Raw genomic sequence first — 23,224 nt, forward strand, 5'->3', positions numbered from 1 at the left:
TCAAATGGGCATAAAATCGTCAGTTTTCACCCGATTTACTCCTAATTTGATATAGGACATCTTTGACTAGCAATACTTTTGTGTTTATACGTCAGCACCAAAATTAGTCCGGGGGGCGGGTTTGCTGTGCCTTGGCACCGCTTCTTGGTACCCTTTCATGTGCATTTGTAGCCCTAGGGCTGCCTTGCCTTAATAAACCGTGAATTATTATTATTATTATCATTATTATTATTATTATTATCACGGTATTATTACTATAGTTATTATTGTTGTTATTAATTATTATCATTATTATTATTATTGCTTAAAGGCCGCCTTCGGCGGTCTCCTCTCGATGTCAAAACGCCATAAATGTGTCATAACTCGGGAACCGTTGGCCCGGTTGGACTGGAAATTGTTTTATTCTTCAAGTTAGAGCATTTTAATGGTACTTTTCTTTAACAAAAAATTCGCTACGTTGCACCTCTTTTGCTGCTACGGTAACAAAGAAACCAACAAACATACAGAAATCGGATTATTATATATTGTTGTGTTATTATTAGTTTTAGGTGGTCTGAGTCTGGTAAATGTTGATGGTGGAGATTGGAATCTGAAGCAGCTGCTGTTTGCAGATGATACTGCACTGGTGACTGATTCAGAGGAGAGATTGAGACAGTTGGTAGAGGAGTTTGGAAGGGTGTGTGAAAGGAGGAATTTGAAAGTAAATGAGAATAAGAGTAAAGTGATGAAGTGTACGAGGTTGATAGATGGTAGGGGGATGAATATAGTTTTGAATGGTGAGTTGCTTGAGGAGGTAGATTGTTTTAAATATCTAGGGTCACATGTTGCTGTGGATGGAAGAATAGATGCAGAAGTGAAGTTTAGAATAAATGAAGTAGGAAAGGTGCTGGGAGGAATGAAAAAAGTGTTTAAATGTCGTTCGCTTAGAATGGATGTAAAGAGAAGGCTGTATGAGGGTGTTGTGGTACCGACTGCATTATATGGGGCTGAAACATGGAATATGGGTGTAGCAGAGAGGAAAAGTTTGAATGTAATGGAGATGAGGTGTCTGAGGAGTATGTGTGGAGTGACGCGTATGGATCGGGTGCGAAATGATGAAGTGCGAAGGAGAACTGGAGTTGTTCAGGAGATGGCTGGTAGAGTTGAGCAGAGGGTGTTGCGATGGTTTGGGCATATGGAGAGAATGGATAATGAGCGATTGGTGAAAAAGATAACTAGATCTGATGTGAGAGGTGTAAGGCTGAGAGGAAGACCACGAATAGGATGGATGGACAGTGTGAAGAGAGCGCTGGATGTGAGAGGGATGTCTGTCGAGCAAGGAAGAGTGGCTGTGCGTGACAGAAATAAATGGAGAGAAATTGTGAATAAATAAGTGATGACGCAGCCCTGAGGGGATATTCTCCCGCATTTGGTCTGATCAGCTAGTCAGGTCAGGTGCGGGTAAGGGGATGGGTATGTTATGATGTGGCAGGGGTAAACCAGCTCTGCTGTCGGGCCCTGCTGCGGATGTCACTGATTGCATTGTGCAGTTGACCCTTGTGCGGTGTGGTGCGGTGAGGATCTGTCCGTTCTCCCCTTTGGGGCTAAGATGTGAATGAATGTGTTTAAATGGATGAGTAAATGGAGAGTGTGTCGTCCTGTCTCGGCTACCTCCCTTTCCTTGGGGGAAGCAGCCTAGGTATATAGATAGATAGATAGATAGTTATTATTATTATTATTATTATTAATTATTATTATTATTATTATTATTATTATTATTATTAAAAACAATATTTGGCAGTCATATTACCTCAAATGTCAAAAGAACAAACAATAAGTAGAAAACACTCAGACTGCATCATTCATCTCTTCCAACACAAAAAAAAAAAAAAAATGTACGATTTGCTGCTGAGTAGCCACACATACGACCATCGTTATAAACACGAGTTTGCAAACTTCTATAATATCACCAAGCAATGATAATCTTTACCACAATTTTTAAAAATCCCAAGCATACCCATCACGTTTATTATAAAAAACAACAAGGTAGTATTACGACAGTTGTGAAGAGACCTGATTTAAGCAAATAAAAATAGTTAGAGACAGTGGGACAACAAGCACGTGCATCAGTTCCGCCTAGCTAAATGTACTGGGACAGTATCCCCCATCCTCACTCAGGTCTACTGTTTGAACATGAGCCAGCCTGGTACAGTGCTCTCTCTCTCTCTCTCTCTCTCTCTCTCTCTCTCTCTCTCTCTCTCTCTCTCTCTCTCTCTCTCTCTCTCTCTCTCTCTCTCATTAGGTTATAATGCATATTCGTCAGCCATCAGAGTACCTCCTGGGACTCTCTTGTGAACCCCATGTTGAGAACCCTTGTGCTAATGCTAGACTACTTTAATTAATTTCTGGGAGAAACACTGGCAGTGGGTTACCGTGTTATTTAGTCCACTCAGATTATTTTTTTTTTTTAAATACTGCTAGATGACTTTAATCAATTTAAGCCGGACCTCTGCTACTGAAGATATTAATGAAGTGTATATAACCCAGGCAGATTGAAAAGTCTCCTTCAACCTCTTTGAAATTTTTTGATGGAAGCTTTTTTTTTTTTTTTTTTTTTTTTTGCCTATCGACCATTGAGGCCGGAGCCCCTGGTCATTAAAGCAAAAATATATATATGTATATACATTGACACATATACACATATATATACGAACATATATACATACATACATACATATATACACACATCCATGCATATGAACATACACACTCTCATGCACACGTACATATATATATATATATATATATATATATATATATATATATATATATATATATATATATATATATATATATATAATAATTTTTATTTTATTATTTTTTTTGTATTTTAATTTTTATTAGTTTTTATTTTTTTTTTTTTAACCTTATATTACTTATAATCAAAAGTACCTAATATAAATACCCTAAAACTAACCACCTAACAGACAAATCGCTAACTTATACTAAATCCCAAGAGACAAATAACTACACCTACACTAATGGTAAAAAAGCCTCGACCAAGAGAACACCATCGACTGCAGATATGTAATGCCTTTCTACATTACATACCTGCACTCATCACCTGGTGACTGTCAGTCGAGGCACAACCTAATATAGGGGACATCAATATATGAAAGGGAACCAGACGAGTCAGGAACATTTCCATATACTTCAGCTGTCGTCCCTAATTAGAATAACTTAAACAAGATGGTATAATGTATTTACATAGTTTGTACAATAAGTGAAGAACCTCGCCCACCAGACCACCATCGACTGCAAGTGCCCAATACCTTCCTATATTGCACACTTGCACTCATCAGCTGGTGACTGTCAGGAGAGGAACTTGGCTTAATGTAGGGGACATCTATATTAGAAATAGATCAGTGGGAGGAGGAACTATTTCAAATATGTCAACTGTCAACCCTAATTAATATTACAATATATACATATTTACCGTTGATAAAAACCATAACCACACAGTAAAAAAGTCACATCACTCTGATCAGTCTGGTCTCTCTCAAGAAAGCCATCAATTTATCAGTCATAACAATGTCCCCATCACCCAGGATGGTGGGAAGGATGAAGGGGACGTCTACTGCGCCGCAGGAATTTATAAGTGAAGCACGTTCACGAATAAATCGCCGAGAGCGCAGGATGATATGACTGATAGATAACACCGCATTACAGATGTCACAGTGCGGTGGGAAGCGTCTTTCCATATATGGTTTTATGTGGGTTAAAATGGTGTCACTGAGCCGTAACCGTGACAATACTTTTTCTTCAAGGCGACTGGGGCGGTTGGCCGTGTCCCAGTCACCCAGGTACGGCTTACAAGTTGGAATATTTACTCTGGTCCACTGACCTTGCCACAGAAGATATATTGATTTCTTTCCAAGAGAGAGACTCGACCGTAGATCACGAGGAATGTCCCAAGTCTCCTTGAGCTCTACAGCCGACTTTGCAAGTAAGTCAGCCTGCTCATTGCCGTAGATATGACAATGACCAGGCACCCAGATCAGCGTGAATGACTTGTTGCATGAATGCAATTTACTAACGATGCGGCCCTGGATCTCGTGAGAGTCCGTAGTACAAGATGCAATTGCCTGAAGGGCTGATTTTGAATCCGAAAATATGACAAATGAGTCATCCCTAGAATTGAAAGCATAGTCTATGGCTTTGTCAGTAGCAAAAACTTCGGAGGTAAACACAGATGTACGAGTCAGCAAATGATACCTAAGTGCACATTCAGTCGACCACACACTTGCACCCACACATTCACTCGACTTGCAGCCGTCGGTGTACAATTGATGAGACCCCAAGTGATGAACGATGATGTTACGAAACAAGTGGTGGACCTCCGCCTCCGGCGCCTTGGCCTTTGGTGCTGGGAGCCATGTAACATCAACAGTAAAGCCGAGTGGCTACCAAGGCGCTATATTTTTAAGCACCAACTTGTCACAGTCACTGGGGTCCACACCAAGCTCCTGAGTCAGTAAGTGGAGGCGAACGGCAAGTGGCCGACGCACCCCCCGCAGAAGGTGGTGGTATTGACGCAGGGGGGTACAGGCCACATTGCCGATATTACTTTTTCTATATGTTCGTATGCCATACGAAAAGGCCAGGTGGTCACGGGCAATACGGAGGGGAGGCACATTCACCTCCACTTCCATACGAGCTACACGGGTACACCAGACGGCTCCAAGACACATTCGCAAACATTTATTCTGTAGCACATCCAATCCTTTCAGTGTGGCATCGGTTGCCGAGCCATACACCTGTGTGCCATAGTCTAGCTTCGATTGAATAAGGGACTTATACACCATTAATAAAGGTATTCTGTCGGCACCCCAGGTAGTACCCACTAGGTACTTAAGGACATTTAACGGTTTATCACAACGAGCAAGCAAAGTATTAACGTGAAGTTTAAAATTCATTCTGCGATCAAAGTGGAGGCCCAAAAACTTTACAGAATTTTAAAAAGGTACCGCTTGATTATCCAAAAATAAACGCAAATCGGGGACGTTACGAGTTGTAAAAACTACAGCGGCACACTTAGGGACAGAAAACTTAAATCCCCACTGCAAGGCCCATTGGTGGACGGAGTCAAGGACTGCTTGAATCCGCCTAGCCGAAAATCGTGCATTACGGGAGGAGTGCCATATTGCACAATTGTCAGCATAGAGCTAGTATTTAAGATTCCTGGGGATGGGAGCTGATGACAGAATATCATTGATCACAATACTAAATAAAGTAGGGCTAAGCACACTTCCCTGCAGCACCCCATTTTCCTGGATAAATATATCCGATGTTACATTACGGAGCAGTTTGACAGAGAAAGTCCTGTCCCTTAAGAAATTTGATATAAAAATTGGCAAATTTCCTCATAAACCATAAGCATAGAGCTTCATTAGTATACCGTGTGACCATGTCATGTCATAGGCTTTATGGATGTCCAAGAACACCCCTATCATGAATTCTTTATTGGCAAATGCCTCTGCAATACAATGCTCCAAATTCATTAAATGATCTAGTGAACATCTGTATTTAAGGAAGCCACATTGTTGATCATTTAACAAATTCTTTGACTCTAAAACAAAAAGAAGCCTACTGTTTACCATTCGTTCCATGACCTTACATAGACAAGAAGTCAACACAATAGGACGAAATGAAGTGGGATTCATAAGACGACCAGCTTCTTTGGGTATTGGTATGACGTGCGCAAAAGTGCCATGAGTTTGGGAACGTTCGAGATGCCCAAATCTCATTGTACAATGCTAACATCGTAATCAGGTTGTCCTGATTAAGATGCTGGATCATACCGTACGTGATGGTGTCTGGTCCAGGGCTGGTGTCTTTATAGGATTTAAGGGCAAGGAGCAGTTCATCTAGTGTAAACTCTGGGTTGTACGGGGAGTCTACGTCTTCTGTGGCAAAGTCAATAATCTGTAGCTCAGCCATGCGTTTATGATGTTGGAAACGTGGATCATAATTGGCTGAGCTACTTACGTGAGAAAAACTCCTGGCGAGGATGTTAGCAACGTCCACGGACTCGTCATAGATGTTATTATTAACCTGCAGGGTGGTGACAGGGAAATATGAGCCTGTATTATTTAATATTCTTATAGTGGACCAGACTTTACATAATGGTGTTGTACGAGTCACCGTGGACACAAAGGACCGCCAGGAGTCACGTTTGGCTCTTCTTATTATTCTCCTTGCCTCAGCCCGTGCCTGTTTGTATGCAATAAAATTTTTCTCAGTGGGCTGACTATCAAAAATCCTGTATCTCCTATTGCGTTTTCTTAATGCTTGTCGGCAATCTGGCGTCCACCAATGTGCTCTATGCTTCACATGAACTGTAGAAATCTTGGGAATAGCAGCCTCAGCTGCGTGTAATGTGGGAGTAGTTATATTTTCGACCTTAACATCCATGGTCTCCCCAGATATATCTAAATTGGCAATCCTTGAGAAGGATCCCCAATCTGCTTTCTTATAGTTAAATTTTGGAGGTGGAGGGTCCGAAATGATGTCATGTGTATAAGAAAGACAGATGGGTAAATGATCACTTCCCAAGGAGTCGTCGTAAGGGTCCCATGAGAAATCTTGATGTATACCAGGGGAGGCCAAAGATAAGTCAATGGCCGAAAAGTTACCAGTGCGATCATCTACATGAGTCGCTCTACCATCGTTCAGAAGACAGAGGTTGGACTGTAGTATTAGGTCGGCTACTTGCTCCCCACGACCATCAATCCTCAAGCTACCCCATTGATAGTGATGGGCATTAAAATCGCTCAACACTAACTTATTTCCAGGGAGATATTCAAAAAGTGAATATAAAGAATCACTATCAATGGGGCCATGTGGAGGACAGTAGAGAGAGCAAGTAGACAGATACGTGTTATTAAATTTTATTCTGCACACGACAGCTTCCAGAGTAGAATTTAGAATCACTTCCGTTTGTGGGTGTGATTTGTGTGTCTAAATGGCAACTCCGTGACCTTCATATCTTCTATACGAGTGGTAGTGTTGAAACTGTGCAGGATCATGGTGATCCTCCAGGCGCGTCTCCTGTAAACAAATAACGTCTGGCCTGTGTATTGACAGCAAGATTGCTATATTTGGTAACTTATTCCCGACACCTCTACAATTCCACTGTAATAGAATGAATGCGGCGGTTTAAGATTTTCGTTGGGGGCCAGTGTGCTTGGTCTTTTTTTGTCGCCCACCAGCAGGCGAGCGACTACCGGGGGACCTATCCCGGTTCTTACTCATGGAAACCTCCATATTCTCATCAATTACAAGGCTCCCAGACTCCACCGAGGAAGAGCTATTCTTTCTCTCCCTCGCTGGACCAGGAGCGGGAAGGACATGAGGATGTGCCAGCTTGGTGAGAGTGGTCAGATTAATCTTATCAGACTTGTCGGGCTTCGATTTTGGCCGCACTGACTGCAAAGGAGCAGTGGCAGCCTGAGAGTAAGTAGCGACAGGGATGTCTGTAAGAGAGTTGGAATGTACAGGGGGTCTAGACTGAGAGGTAGGGCGAGTGGGATGTGGAGCGAAGGTAAGGTCAGTCTGTGTCTCCACGGTGCACATCACGGGATGGGACACAACCGCCGATGCATAGGAGACATTAGGCTTGGGAGTTGCATGCAACTCCTTCACCTTCTTCCTAGCATCGTAAAAGGATATGCCCTCAGTCACTTTCACTGTGCAGACCTCTTTCTCCTCCTTCCACTTGGGACAAACCCTAGCAGAAGTGGAGTGAGCACCCTGACAATGGAAGCAACATTCAGTTTCTGATGTACAGCGGTCAGCAGAATGTCCTACATTCGCACACTTGCCACATACTACGTTTGAAGCTCGACAAGCCTTTTCATGATGTCCATAGAGCTGACATTTTCCACAACGAAGGGGATTGGGTATGTAAGGTCGCACATTAATAATTTCATATCCTACTTTCATATTAGTAGGGAGAGATACTTTGCCAAAAGTCAAAACTACTGTGGCTGTCTTCGTCCTTATGCCTTCCTAGAAACGGGTTATGAATTGGGCCTCAGTTACATCTTGCTGAGCAAGTTCATGGATGATGTCGTCCTCGTCCATTACCATGAGGTCCCTGCAGGTGATAACACCTTTACAGGAATTCATGGAGTGAGGGATCGTCGGCACAACATCATAACAATGGAATTTACTCAGCATCATCAAATCTTTTACCTGGCGCACATTTACAGTCTTTACTAGAAGGTCCCCACTAGCAAGTTTTTTCACCTGGTCCACCTCACCGGCACACCCATCAATCACCTTCTTGATAATGAAGGGATTGAGGCTGGACAGGGGAGTGGAACCAACCGCATGAAGCAACACGAAGGAGGCATTGTTGACATTTATGTCTAGCAGGGTGAGCGTCTGGGGCCGTTCAGTCTGGGATCGGTCTGTCCGTGGTTCAGTCGGGGGTCGGTCAGGGCTGCCCCCCCCCCAATAGGGGGGAGGCAGTAGGGGCGTCCGTCATAGTACCACTCCCCCCTAGAGGGGGAAGTTGGAAGAAGGCGAGAAGACAAGCAAAGGACGAATAACCCGGGGCAGAACACCTATGTCTGAGGTTGCCCTCTCAAACCACTCCAGGGAGGCCCGACCGTGTCAGTTCATGCCCCAGAGCGATCAGTGGGGGGGACCCTCCGTGGGCGATAAGCAAAGGTAAACTCAGGAAAAAGATACAAAAACCTATTGTATCTCTAACAGGGAGGGGAGGAAAATGAATACTAACTAATCCTAACTTTTTTTAAAAAGAGCTCTAGTGGCGGAAAAAAAAAAAATCTATGCCGGTGAGGCAGCCCTATAGCTAGAGGAGAGCTCAGAAAACACGTCTTGACTCTCCGCAACCATGCATAAAAGTCCGATGGAAGCATGAATCAGTAAGAAAATACGTAACTGGACTGAAGAGGTAAACTGCTTCACTCCACTGACGAATTTTTCATTATATTCTTGCGTCCTTCAGACAACTGCATTCACGTTTGGACAGATTTTTCGAATTAAAAGGTAAGATCATAACATCTTTGCTAGTGCCTCCCATCGGTCGGACTATGAACTGTATTGACCCTGAGTAACTCTAATTAACCAGGAATGTGTCATTCGTTTTAATGCACAGTATAGCAGCGAGTTCCGTACCACGCCATCAGTGCAGTTTACACGGTCACAGTCATACTGCATTAATTTATCTATCATATCTATCTGTCTGTCTGCTCTCTCTCTCTCTCTCTCTCTCTCTCTCTCTCTCTCTCTCTCTCTCTCTCTCTCTCTCTCTCTCTCTCTCTCTCTCTCTCTGTATTATATAGGTATATATATATTGTCCAAAGAATATACACCTGTATTGAGTACGTATCACAAATATGTGACTAAAAAGACAAGTAAATGAACACAAATAAATAAGAATGATTTTCCAGCTAGTAGACTGTGGCATCTCAGGTCATTTGCCCTCTCCTAATCTCACGCAGTGTCATACAACTACATCAGATAAACTGTAGTTACATCGTGCCTTGTCGAGGGTCTACTTGTTGTATATTTCGTTGGATGAAGAGACTTGTCTGGAGGTGGGAATATTAAACATTTAAAGATGTCATCGAACTGAAATGGTTAACAGTGGGTGCTGTTATGAATTTTATTATTTAATCTTACTTTTGTAACGTAAATTAACTTGGACGAGAGCTATCAGGTTAAATCACTTAATACAGTTACTGATTAGTAGTAGTAGTAGTAGTAGTAGTAGTAGTAGTCAGAGCTGGGCAGTATTTAAATACGTTTGTATTTAAATACGTATTTAAACATCTGTGTATTTAGAACTGCATTTATAAAACATTGGTTTTCATATATTTAAATATAGTATTTAAATACTTTAATGAGTATTTAAATACAATGTATTTAAACCCTCAAAATATATAAATGTAAATACTTTTTCACCAGTTACTTTGGCCATAAACCTGTCAAACTATTTGGTAACCCTGAACAGTGAACACGGTGTGAGTCACGAGTTCAGTTCCATCAGTCAGGGTTGGAAGGTCTGGCATAATTGTGCCAGTCTGGCTTATTTGGGGAGCTGTTGGCATGAAAATGTCTATTCCACATGCCAGGTACCAGCTGGCTATAATTCTGGCATATTTTCAGTGCGAATAACAACTGTATTTTTTACTGTTTTTCTCTGTATTTTGACATTTTAGCCTTGCACAAGTTCAAAAAGCTAATGCAGATCAGAGTAGTCGATATGTAATAATCGATTCACTGGCCAGTCGCCACCACTATGGTTGGTATTTTGTTTTCTCGTCTGTAATTGTGGCACATGGCTGATTGATGGTTTTTGATACCCATGGTTTTTGGAGGTGTTATTAGGTTGGCTTTTGTTTTTCTTTTTTTCTTTTTTTTTTGCCAACATCATTGGTTGATGGTTTTGCACTTAATATACAGCATCCGACCACTCGGGGTACCTGCACCAATACCGAGCATTTCGACGTGAATTGATATCATTCGATACCAATACGTCAAACTGTTGTGCTAGTCCCACCAAGAACAGCGCAATTTATCTTATCGAACGCCTTTGCAACATCTACCGACTGCACAAGTTGCATCAATTATACGTGACAAGTGGGGCGAGATGCTGTCCTTTCCGGCACAAACAATTGCGGTCGCGATGTCTGAGGCTGCACATCATTTTAGTGCTCTCCGATTTTGAGTGAGGTGTCTGGACACAAAATACATGTGAACATTTTGGAATATTTTCGTTTTACAAATATGCATTTCAAAAAATTGCGATACGGGTCGATGGTTATGCTTGCTACTACTCAAGTGGAATTCTGGTGTCAAAATTCATTAAGTGTTAGTTATGTTATTCATTATGCAATGATATAATGAGTATCATACTTCACTGGATGTGCATGGTAAGTTCTAAGTTCTTTTTTTTTTCTTTTTGTCCTTAAAAAAAGATATATATAATCGGAAATTTTCCTTTATCAAGCATTTCATATTGTTAATCATGAATTACTAAAAACATATGTTAAAATTTGTATGTGTTTAACATGTATTTACAGATGTATTTAAATACAATTAATGTATTTAGTATTTAGTATTTAAATAAATTCATATAATGTATTTAGTATTTAAATACATTTCTCCCATTTATTTAGTATTTAAATACTGTAAATTCAATGTATTTAGTGCCCAGCTCTGGTGGTAGTAGTAGTAGTAGTAGTATTCATGGTGTAGGTGGGGACGATCACCATCCACACACTTAATGTAGTGCTGCATTGGGTGTCTACTCTTTCCTCTTTTCCTTCCTTCCTCTTGTGTCTCTTTCCTTCATTCTTTCCTCTTCCTGCTGCCTATTGGGACTTAACACTCCCTCATCTGTCTTTCTGCCATTTTTCTCTTCCTTTTGCCCATAGGTGACTCTACACTGAGTGACAAGCCAAATGATTTCCTGTACATCAGGACACCATTTGCTACGCTGTTTGGTAACCATATAACCAAATTAAGGCGCTTGGTGGTTTATTAGGTAATTAAGGCTCTCCAGTGGCATTGAGCCTGTGTAGGTTGATATCCAAGGGGCAGTTGGGGTTTATTGCTCACGTAATGTCACTCAGGGATGAGTGAGGCTGGTCACTCATCTTAAATGTCAGGTCTAACATGCCTAGCCACGGGGTCCTACGCTCCTCACTGGGCAACATAGGATTGGATGATGAATGGATGGATTATTATGACTGACACTAAATGAAGATGTGAGAGAGTGGAAGTATGGATGAAGTACTGACGCGGGAATAGCTGAGAATGAGAGGTTAAAATAGGGTGTATGTGCTGTGTGCAAGAGATGGGAGGGGAATATAAGAAAGGATGAATCAGTTTGTTTAAAGATTGTGTAGGTAAGATTGCAAGTAGGAATACACACCAGGGCAATATTGTGCTTGTGTATGAAGTGTTTGAGGAGTATGTGTGGAATGACGCATATAGATCGAGTGAGAAATGATGAAGAGCGAAGGAGGACTGGAGTTATGTGAGAGATGGATGATCGAGTTGTGCAGAGAGTGCTGCGATGGTTTGGCCATATGGAGAGACTGGATGAAGAGCGACTGGTGAAAAAGATAGCTGGATCGGATGTGAGAGGTGTAAGACTGAGAGGAAGACCACGAGTAGGATGGATGGATATTGTGAAGAGAGAGTTAGATGTAAGAGGGATGTCTGTTGACAAAGAAGAATGGCTCCGTGTGATAGACATGATTGGAGAGAAATTGTGAATGTAAGAAATGGTGACAGGGACCTGAGTGGATATTCTCCTGCATTTGGTCTGATCAGCTGATCAGGTCAGGTGTGGGGGAAGGGATGGGTCCATTAAGATGTGGCAGGGGTAAACTAGCTCTGCTGTCGGGCACACCTACGAATGTCGCTGACTGCACTGCACAGTTGACCCTCATGCATTGTGGTGCAATAAGGATCTGTCCCTACTCCTCTTGCGGCTAAGATACGAATAAATGTGTGTGTGTGGATGAGTAAACATAGAGTGTGTCACTCTGTCTCGGCTACCTCCATTTCTTTGGGGAAAGCAACATAGGTATATAGATATACAGAGAGTATGCGCCACCGCAAGATAATACAAGCAGAGTGTAAATAGAGTTCTGGGCAAATGTGGAAGCGTGCATGGAAAAGTTTGAGAGGAATGAGAGTGATTTTGATTAGAGATAGGGGTGGAAAAATAGGGAATGTGAAGATGGGTGGAATAATTGGTGAATGGGGTGTGCCTGAAGAAGTGGATGAGAATGACAGTGCTCTATTGGACATTTGTGTGGGGAGGGGGTTGGTGACTGCCAATGCCCTCTTTAGGCACGAAATGATCCACAGGTATGCGTGGCGAGTGATGAGGAGGGTGTGTGGTGAACTGAATGAGTGGAAGCAATGACTGATTATGTGTGTGTGGATGAGAAAATGAGAAGGTATGTAATGGATGCAAAAGTTCGCAGAGGATGAGGAAGTGGACTTTCTGACCACCGCTTGGTGGTGATGAAGGTCAAGTTACAAATGCAATGGAAGAGCAGAAGAAGGGAAGGACAGAAAGAAGTTGTCCGTAGACGGAAGGTAGAAAAGTTACATGAGGATGGAAAAAAGGCAGAATATAAGTGAGAAGTGGAGGAGTGATTGGGCAAATGGCATGGAGCAAATGGGGGAGGTGGAAGATGTGTGCAAGATACTCACAGAAGAAATTTGTGCAGCATGTGAGGTGGTGTGTAAGGTGAAGAGAAGACGAAAGGGGGTGCACAGCCTGGTGGAATGATGAGGTGAGACAAGCTGTGTCGTAAAAGTAGAAAGCATTTAGTGAATGTATGGGAAGCAGAGGCATGGAGGAAGTTGAGAGATGGAAGAGAGAGTTATGTGTATAGTGGAAGAGAGAGATGAAAAGATTAGTAAAAGAGAGCAAGAACAGAGTGGATGTAGAATGTGGAAGGACTTTGAGTGCAAAGTGGAGGGAATGTAAGAAAATGTTCTGGAAGGAGGTAAAGAGGGTCAGACTGGGTGATAAAGAAGCTAGTAGGGAAGTGAAAGATAAATATGGTAGACTGACAGTGGAAATGGGAGAAAAAGTGAGCAGATGGAGAGAACACTTTAAGAAACTGCTAAGCATAGAGAATGAAAGCAATGAGAGTATAAGTTGTTGGGGAATGGTTGGGAGAAGGAGGGAGGTGGAAAGGAAGGAAGAGACCAATAGGATGGAAATAGTGACAGCAATGAAGAAAGTCAAAATAAGGAGTGTCAGAGGAATTGATGGAGTTTGTGGTGAGATGCTGAATCATGGGGGATAGATAGTGGTACAATGGATATGGAAGATGTGCAGATTGGCCAGGGAGGAAGGGAGAGTCCTGGAGGATTAGAAGTCCTGTATAATTATTCCCCTGTACAATGGAAAATGGGAAAGAGAAGTGTGTGGTAAGCAAAAGAGCATTTTTCTTCTTAGGATAATTATACGCTAGGAGACTTACTGACAAGTTAGGGAAATAACAGAGATATTATTAATTGGAGAAAAGCAGGGAGGTTATAGGAAGGGAGGAGGTTGTGTAGATCAGATAATCATCCTTAGGTCTTTAGTGGAAAAATTTTAAGAGAAGGGAAAGAAGTTGTACTCGGCCTTCATGGATTTGGAGGAAGCATATGACAGAGTGGATAGACAAGGAATGTGGAAAATATTAAGAATATAATTATGGAGCAAATGGAAATCTGTTGAATGTCGTGAAGAGTACGTATGAGAGCGCTAAGGCTGCCGTGAGTGTGGAGGATGAACTGAGTGATTTTTTATTTTCTCTCTGACTGTTGGATTGAAACAGGAATGTGTCATGTCTCCATTGTTGTTCAGTATTTTTATGGATGGGGTTATAAAAGAGTTACAGGGTAGGGCAGTGGATGCCGGAACAGGTGTAATGAGAGAGGGCAGCGATTTGAAACTTCCTGTACTGTTGTTTGCAGAAGATATTGTATTGTTAAGTGAAGACGAAGGGGAACTGCAAGCCTCGGTGAATGAGTTTGAGAGAGTGTTTAAGTAACGAAATCTGTTGGGGAATGTAGGGAAAAGTAAAGTTATGGTCTTCGAGAGAAATGAAGTCACTAAATATACATAAAGAAGGCTGCATGATGAGGAAATGGAAAATGTAGGTGCATTTAAGTACGTGGGTAGTATAATGAATATGGATTGAAGTTTGAAGGGTGAAGTGCTTGAAAGTGTACAACATGGAAGAAAGGTTGCTGATTATTTGAAAGCAGTGAAAAGAAATGGGGAAGTGAGCATGGAAGTAAAAAAGTCGCTACATGATGATACACGTGGTACCAACTCTAACGTGTGGAACTGAAGCGTGGACATTGTTGGTAGGACACAAGTCAAGAGTGAGAGCAGTGGAAATGAATTATTTGAGAGGAGCATGTGGAGTTACATGGAGAGACAGACTGACGAATGAAGTAGTGAAGGAGCGTTGTGGTGTGGATGTGGATGTGATAGAAAGCTTTAGGAGAAATACACTGAGGTGGTTTGGCCATGTGGAGAGGATGGAGAGCGAGAGACTAACGAGGAAGGTGATGTGAGTGAGGTGGAGACAGGGAGACGAAGGGAAAGACTGAGAATGAGATGGAGGGATGGAGCGGAGAGGTATATGGGAGAGGGGTGTGTGGGCTGTGCGAAGGGTAGTGAAATGACAGGAGACAGGGCGACATGGAGGCGATTTGTGTGTTGCTATCCCTCACGGGATTAATGCGTCTGACAGTATTTGGATACATTATTATTATTATTATTATTATTATTATTATTATTACTCTTATTATTATTATTATTATCATCATCATCATCATCATCATCATCATTATTATTATTCATCCGGACCTCCTTTCCTACCCTAGGGCAGGGTAAGGAGTAGCAACGTCCAGACAGCCAAAGTTTGCCCAGTTCAATGGGCTTCGCTTCTATTCACTCATTATTCAAGTTCTCGAAATCCTGGCCCCATCAGATAGGTCAAAAAAATGTCCACCACGTTCTGTAGCTTCACGTATACCTATCTAATAGAGCCAATCCGAACTCTCTCACGCAAAAAAAAAAAAGTGCCAAATCGCTGGTTATGTGCTTCTCCGTACAAAATTCATCCATCCAACTGGGTCTCTTGTCAGTGCCTTAGCCTCGCTAACTTCCATACCCCTCTTCCTCACACACTCATCCACCATATCCCTCCACTTTCTTCTTGGCCTACTTCGCCTCCTCCCTCCTTCAAATTCGCACAGTTATACCTTTTTTCACCGTTCTTTTGCCATCCATTCTCTCCACATGAGCCAACCGTCTCAGTAATATTTATATCTAAACACATTAAAACAAGGCTAATGTATAACATTTACTGTTCAGAGTTGTGTATCTGTAATTTTATGTTATACTGAAGGGGTCTAGGGGTATAAAGAACCTCTGAAATTATTGTAAATTTTACCAACAGACAAGCAAGAAAGGTGATGCTAAAATACACAACAGTAAATTGTTAAATGCAATGCCATACAGTGTAAATCACCACAATTGTTTACCTTTTCTTTTTTACTTCTTGGGACATGATTTTAGTTTTTTTAACTGTTACCACACATCAGATTTCGTGTTTGTGTAGTAGCTGCTTTGCAAACAAATGGTAGAATGAAACAATAATGCTGTGTGTACTACCTTTTTATTTTTGAAATTTTTATAGTGTTCATGGAATTTACATAAATAACCCTGTAATTTGTATCATAAATTAAATTAATGGAGTGCAATCTGTATACGATATATAAAGTACTGCGTGAATACATTACAAAAGATAGTAGGCCTTAATGTATTCATTTGTTTCCTTTCTTTACAAAAGGGCATTTCACGTTTTTTTTTTTTTTTACATAATGTACTGAGTGGAGAGGCACATGAGAGAAAGGGGTGTAAGCTGGGGGAAGGCATCAAAATGACAGGAGACAGGGCCACATGGAGACGATTCGTTTGTGGCAATCTCTTACGGGATTATGGGGTTTGCTATAAATAGATTGATAGACCATCATTTCCTTGTAGTTATTATCGTTGTTGTACAGAGAGGGAGCGGAAGGTGCTATGGCACACCAGGATTCTTTTGGCAGTACATCGGTGTGCCGTGACACACTGGTTAGCGAACAGTCTAGCCGTGAGCAGTTCGTCGAGTATAATATTCAACACAGTTTTCAGTAGAAAGGGGGGCCAGTTGTCGATAATCTTGCCCCGGGCCTGGTGGCGGTTCTCGGCGTCCCTACCCAGGGACACACAGTTACTGAGGGTTCATCATTATGTGCTTTCAGGTTCTTACGTATTCACGCCTGTACACATGTGTGAAGCATTTGGGTGCGGGTCACTTTTTCAATGACAAAATGTATTGTTCCTCGAATGATCCTACTGATCAGAGGCTCTTCAGGACCAGTAAAACACAGCGTGAACTAGTATAGTAGTACTGTCTACCCATATCAGATGTGTACAAACTGGTACTACAGTAGAGACAAATTTGTCAATGGATCATTCCTAATTCATTTAGTCGTGGAAAGCATGGTTGGAATGAAGGGAATGATGTCATTGTCCGCTAACAGATTACAAATGATGCTCACTGCATTAGCCAGTTGTCACTTTGTAGTGTCCGACTCTCATCCAACTTATCAATTATTCTTCAGTCATAACGGCGTTCTAAGTCGGTTCACTGAACCCAATAGCCTAGCTAGGGTGGTTGCTTGCATGCGGTTGATGGGTTACTCAACAACAACAGCATGCCATGTAAGACAATGTCACTCACTTCAAAACCAATATCACTCATCAAACGCATCAATCTTCCTCGTCCTGCCCTCCCAGTTCTGAACAGAAATGATGTTTGATGACGAAGATGATGATGATGTATGAGTAGGAAGACAGGTATGCTGATGGTAATAAGCGTGAAGATGATGATTATAATAATGATGATAATGATGACGGTGATAACAATGATGTTGGTGATAACAGTGATAATCATGATGCTCATATTGCCGATATTAATGTTTCCATTCATGAAGCTAATGTTGATGTTAGTTTTATTGACATTAATGTTAATGCTCAGTAATGTAAGTAGTATTAATGTTGATGATGAAGAGGACAGTACTGATAATGAAAAAACAATAACTTATCCTTCTCTCAATTCCGAAAGGTACGATGCTGATAATGGTAACGGTAATATAATTAAGAAAAATAGTTATTACGACAGTGTACAGTATATCATAATGATAATAACGATAATAACGCACCCTGCTTCTCTTCCCTAGATCGGGCAGAGATGATAATGATGATGATATGTATGAGAGAACTCAGGTTACGACGATAATAACAATGATTTAATGATGATGACAGTGTTCATGATAATAATAGATTGTGTGTGGGAAGTATTGATTCATGACGTTCATCACGGTGACTGGTAAATATGGTGGTGATAATGATAGTGATGATAATAATGGTGACAATGATAATGTCTGTGACGACGATGATACCATTAATGACATATGACAGTAATATGAGTGTGAGGTAACTTCTACTACGATTTAAAAAAATAAAAGAAAAAAAAATAATAATAATAACAATAATAATAATAATAATAATAATAATAATAAGTGATGATGAAGTATCTTCTGTGTTCCTCAGTTCGTACAGAGAGGAATGCCCTGTACGCCATCGTAATCATTTGGGTCCTAATCTTAACCTCCTGCATCCCACTCTACCTGTGTCACGGCGTCAGGAGTTGGAACTTCGGCGGGGAAGTGTACAATCAGTGCTCCTTCCTCGATGACGACTACAACCACAGTGCTTTTCATGTGAGTACTTGGAGGAAAGGCGATAAGGGAGGGAATGGAGAGATGAAAGTCGGAGGTAAGAGAAAAAGAGAAATCATGGCGATGGAGAAAAGTATGCCTTGAGTGTGGGAAAGAATAGTTAGAAATGAACAGAAAAAGTAGTGAAAAATGAAGGAAGCAAGGAGAGAAGAAGAAATGGACAGAAGAAATTCTCTGGGAAGGAAAAGAAAGAAGGAATTGTGAGGTATGGATGGACAATAGGATGCACGTAGGAAAAAAAGAAAAAAAATACGAATGGATCAGCTTACCACAAGTTTTTTTTTTTTTCTGGAAAAAAATAAGCGCAAGAGTGAAAGGGATGGAGGGATGGGCGGAAACTGAGAAGGAAAGATGGCAAGATGAATGGATAAAAGGAAGGAAGGAAAGAAAGAAATACAAGAGGAAGAATGAAAATAAAGGAAGAGTGAAGGAGGCGATAAGTGATTTGGAGAAACGAGTATGAGAAGATATTGAATAAGGGAGGAACGAGAGACAGAGTGAGGAAAGGAAAGTAGAAATCAAAGGAGGATAAGTGACAGAAGGAGACGTAAGGTAAGAAATGTCGAATGGAGGAAAGAAGAACGGTAAGAATAAGTGAGATAAATATTGATAAAGCGATGGACGAGATTAAGAAATGGATATATAAAGTTAGATGACGTTGAAGGAAACAGGAGGAAAGGGAAAAAGAATGTGGCAGGAGAAGGGTGGGAGAAGGAAGAAAGCAAAAGGGAGAAAGGCTGAGGAAGGAAGACAGGAGGAAAAGTAAAGGTAGGAAGAAAGGAAGAGGGAAGGAAGGAAAAAACGATATAAGTATAAAGACTAAAACCTAGCGATTTCCACGTGAATGGTTAGAAAACTAGAGGAGCACTCAGTGGAGCTCATCATTCCGACAAGGGCAACGTAATTTCCAAAGCTCTCTTCATAATGGGTTACGTTTTCTCATCACTGATTAGGGTTTCGCAAAAAATGTTTTCCGGCTCCAAAATCAGTAATACGATCCGGATCGGTCCCAAAGTTAATCAATTGTTCCCTAGGACATTGCTATCTACCCACCATATTTGGGTCAAACCTCTCTTTTAGTTTTTGAATAATCCTGCTAACAGACAAACAAACTAACAAACAAATGAAACTGCCATAGGCATAGCACTCGTCGCATGCACCCGATTGTATCTGACGTTTGACATTGTCACCCGCTATATGTCTATAAAATTTTATAAAGATCCAGTGAGAATTGACGGAGATATGACTTTATAAACTTGCCCCGTGTTGAAGACAAGGATTCAACCCTCCACCCAGCCCAGGATCTTTGACAGATTTTGATGAAAACCAATAGGCTTCCAGGATTTATGGATAGCTGCCTTCTGATTTTTTTTTTTTTTTTTCAGAACGATTGGCGCAAAACTGTGACCTGTAGTGTGCAAACAAACAGACAAACATACTGAACTGACCAACATTTTTGCCGCATCGAAACATTCGGGCAGGCAACAAACACACTAGAGGGACACTCAGTTGTGCACATCTCTTCGACAAGGGCAACATAATTTCCATACCACTCTTCATGATGGGTTAGGTTTTCTCATCATTGATTAGGGTTTCACAAAAACAATATATACTTTTTTCTTGTAATCCAGAATCTGTAATACAATCCAGATCGGTCCCAAAAGTTAATCGATTGTTCCCTGGGACGTGAGCTTCACCAAATTTGGTCCAAATTTCTCTTTCTGTTTTTGCGTAATCCTACTAACCGACAAACAAACTAATAAACAAACAAACAGGGGTGAAAACATACTCTCCTTGCCGGAGACACTTGGTTAGGGTTTTGGAAAAAGTGCTTTCCAGATCCAGAATCTGTTGCTCCCACACGTGTTTGCATCCGGTCACCTGTCACACCTACTTTATTCCTTTACTTTATCTTTTTTACACAGTCTCACTTTCATTTTTACCTCATTTTCTTGCAGTTTTTTTTTTTTTTTGGGGGGGGAGGGTCCCTCTTGTTGTCTTCAAGAATTGTGCTTCTGTGCTTACACCCTGCCTAAGTAAACTCTTTCTCTTTCCCTGTCAACATGGTACCTTTCCTTCTTGCTCTTACTCAGCCAGTCCCATAGAAGGGTAACCAATGCCTGCCCTCTATCGCTCAATTGCTTTAATACCCTATACCGTATGTCTACAGTTTCTGAATCTGTTCTTAACAAAAAAATAAAAATGAAATTACCTTTCCGATCGTCAATACTCGAATGGGTTCCGCCAGGTACGCTCCACTGGCGATCTTCTCCATTTAGACGCCTGGCCATCCTCCTTTCAGGCATTCGGCGAAAATTTGCCATTGCACTTAACATCTCAAAGACTTGTGATCGATACTAGCATGAAGCCATATTTTCCAAACTGTCCCCCGACGGTTTCGATCCTTCTATCTGTGCCTTCATCTCTAGCTTCCTTTCTGTTCTTTCCATAGCTGCTGTTGTAGACGGCCACCATTCTTCTCCTAGAGCTATCAATAATGGTGTTTCTCAGTGCACTGTCCTATCACCAACTCTATTCCTTCTAATTATCAATGACCTGAGCTGTACATCTAACCCAATGCACTCATATGCTGATGACTTCAACTTTCACCTTTTCATTCGCTTCCCGCAACGTCCATCCCAGCAGTTACTTCAGCAAACAGTGGATGAGACTATGGCACACTTAATGTCTGACTTGGCTCATATCTCTAATTGGGGTAAAAGTAGTCTTGTTGTTGTTACTGCATCAAAAACTCAGTTCTTACATCTTTCGACCTGGCAAAATCTACGTCAGGAATATCACCTAATTCTTAACAATATCCAACTCAATCCTGCATTATCTTTGAACATACCTGAGGTTTCATTCTCTTGGGATTTATCTTGGAATGATAATATTACCTCGCTTGTAAAATCTGCTTCCAAGAAATTAGGCGTCCCAAGCCGACTCCATGTCTTCTTTACCCCTCCACAGTTGTTGACTTTATACAGGGTTTTATTCGCCCCCCTGCAGAGTACAATTCTCATGTGTGGGGAGGCTCCACATATACATCTCTTCTCAACAAACTGGAGTCAAAGGCTTCTCGTCTTATTAACTCGCCTCTTCTTACTGGCTTCCTGTAACGACTGTCTCTTCGCCGCACTGTTGCATCTTTATCTCTTTTCTATTGCTACTTCAATGGTCACTGCTCCTTTGGACTGTCTGCTTGCATCACTTCACCTCTCTAAGGCGGACGCGTAGCACCCGTCTAACAGCAAACTCTCATCCCTTCAATAAGACGGGCACGTTACTCTCATCCCTTTTCTGTCTAATGCAGGAATTAACCGTTGCTCTCAGTCCTTCATGTATGCAACAGGTCAGCTCTGGAACTGTGATCCTCTTCCTGTATTTCGTACTGCCTGTGACTTCCAGTCTTTTACATGCAGTGTGTCCAGGCATCTCGAAATGAGCAGATCTTGGATTTGACTGTATTATCTTGCTTTTATTTTCTTGCGGGCTTCTAGCCATAGGTTCCTTCTTCCTTGCATAAAAAATGACTGGTAAAAAGATTACCTTTTATCTGTATTTCTATTTAGTCCTCTGCACTGACAACGCCAACCTCCTTTACAGATTGGGTTCATAACAACGATGTACTTCTTGCCGCTGACAGTGATAGTGGTGCTTTACCAGATGATCCTGAGGCGACTGTGGCACGGCATGAGCACCAGGAGCGCCGAGAATCTGAGAGGCAAGAAAAAGGTCACCAAGATGGTGGTCATTGTCGTGGTTACCTTCATGGTGTGCTGGTTCCCCATACAGGTGAGTGTGTTGACGGGAAGGATGGAAGACTGGTGAGCAAGTATGTACACAACAAGACAGGTGGACATTCAGACAGACCAAACGACAAAATCTGAGATAGGCAGATGGATTAGTAGACCGAAAGATGGAGAGGGCGTGGTGAGGTAAAACTAAAGATACTGGTGATAGTGTATGCGAAGTGAATAATACTTGGATTAAAACACGAGTGATCAGGAGAGGTAGATTTTGTTAAATATATATAAAGAGAAAGAGGAGAGATCAGTGGTTATGTTTGTTGGGAGGAAAACTGATGCATAGGCCTAGGTATGTAAAATGATGGGTAAAGAGGGAAACAGATATGCAATAGAGATTAATTAACAAACATACTGTAGAGAAACTAAGTATATCTGGTGATGCTAATGTTAATACGTAATTTCTGCACATATTATATGGTCCGTTAGTAAAAATAATTACTCATAGTAAAGAATAATTACGTTACATTTAGGCAAAGAAACTTAATAGTCCAGTTTTGGGGACAAATATTTATCTAATGACGTTTCCTATATTATTTGTATATATTAATATTTATTGAAAGACACATGTACAAAGTGATTGCCTACTTTCCCACCAACCTCATTAAATACAGAAATTGGACAATTATGTGCTGCATAAAGGAAAAATGGCTGGATGGCTGGACAGGGTTGGGGATGAGTTGATAAACAGGTGAGCTGAGAAATTACACACAGAAAGTGAATATATATATAACAGAGAGATATGGCAGACATAAAGGCACGGAAAGGGGGTGAGGTAAGAGAACATGGGAAGACTGGTGGCTATGTATTAGAATGAATAAGCAGATAGATAATACAGAAAGAAACAGAATAAGTAGCTTGGTGGTTATATATGTAGACGGTTGAAAATTGATGGGCACTTATGTATGCGCATGGAGATGGAAAGAAGGCCTGTAGGTTGATAAAGTAATAGATGGACAGATACTGTATGGCCAAATAGGAATATATATATATATATATATATATATATATATATATAT

General features: G+C 41.2%; 1 pseudogene; it reads left to right on the plus strand.

Moving 5' to 3' along the window:
• The window catches only part of LOC145409603 (allatostatin-A receptor-like), a 128,870-nt pseudogene that overhangs the window by 77,294 nt on the left and 28,352 nt on the right, over positions 1 to 23,224 (plus strand).

This window comes from Coenobita brevimanus, chromosome 82, assembly GCF_032717465.1.
Source record: "Coenobita brevimanus isolate Jiangsu-jjx chromosome 82, ASM3271746v2, whole genome shotgun sequence".
In the NCBI taxonomy this organism is placed as follows: domain Eukaryota; kingdom Metazoa; phylum Arthropoda; class Malacostraca; order Decapoda; family Coenobitidae; genus Coenobita; species Coenobita brevimanus.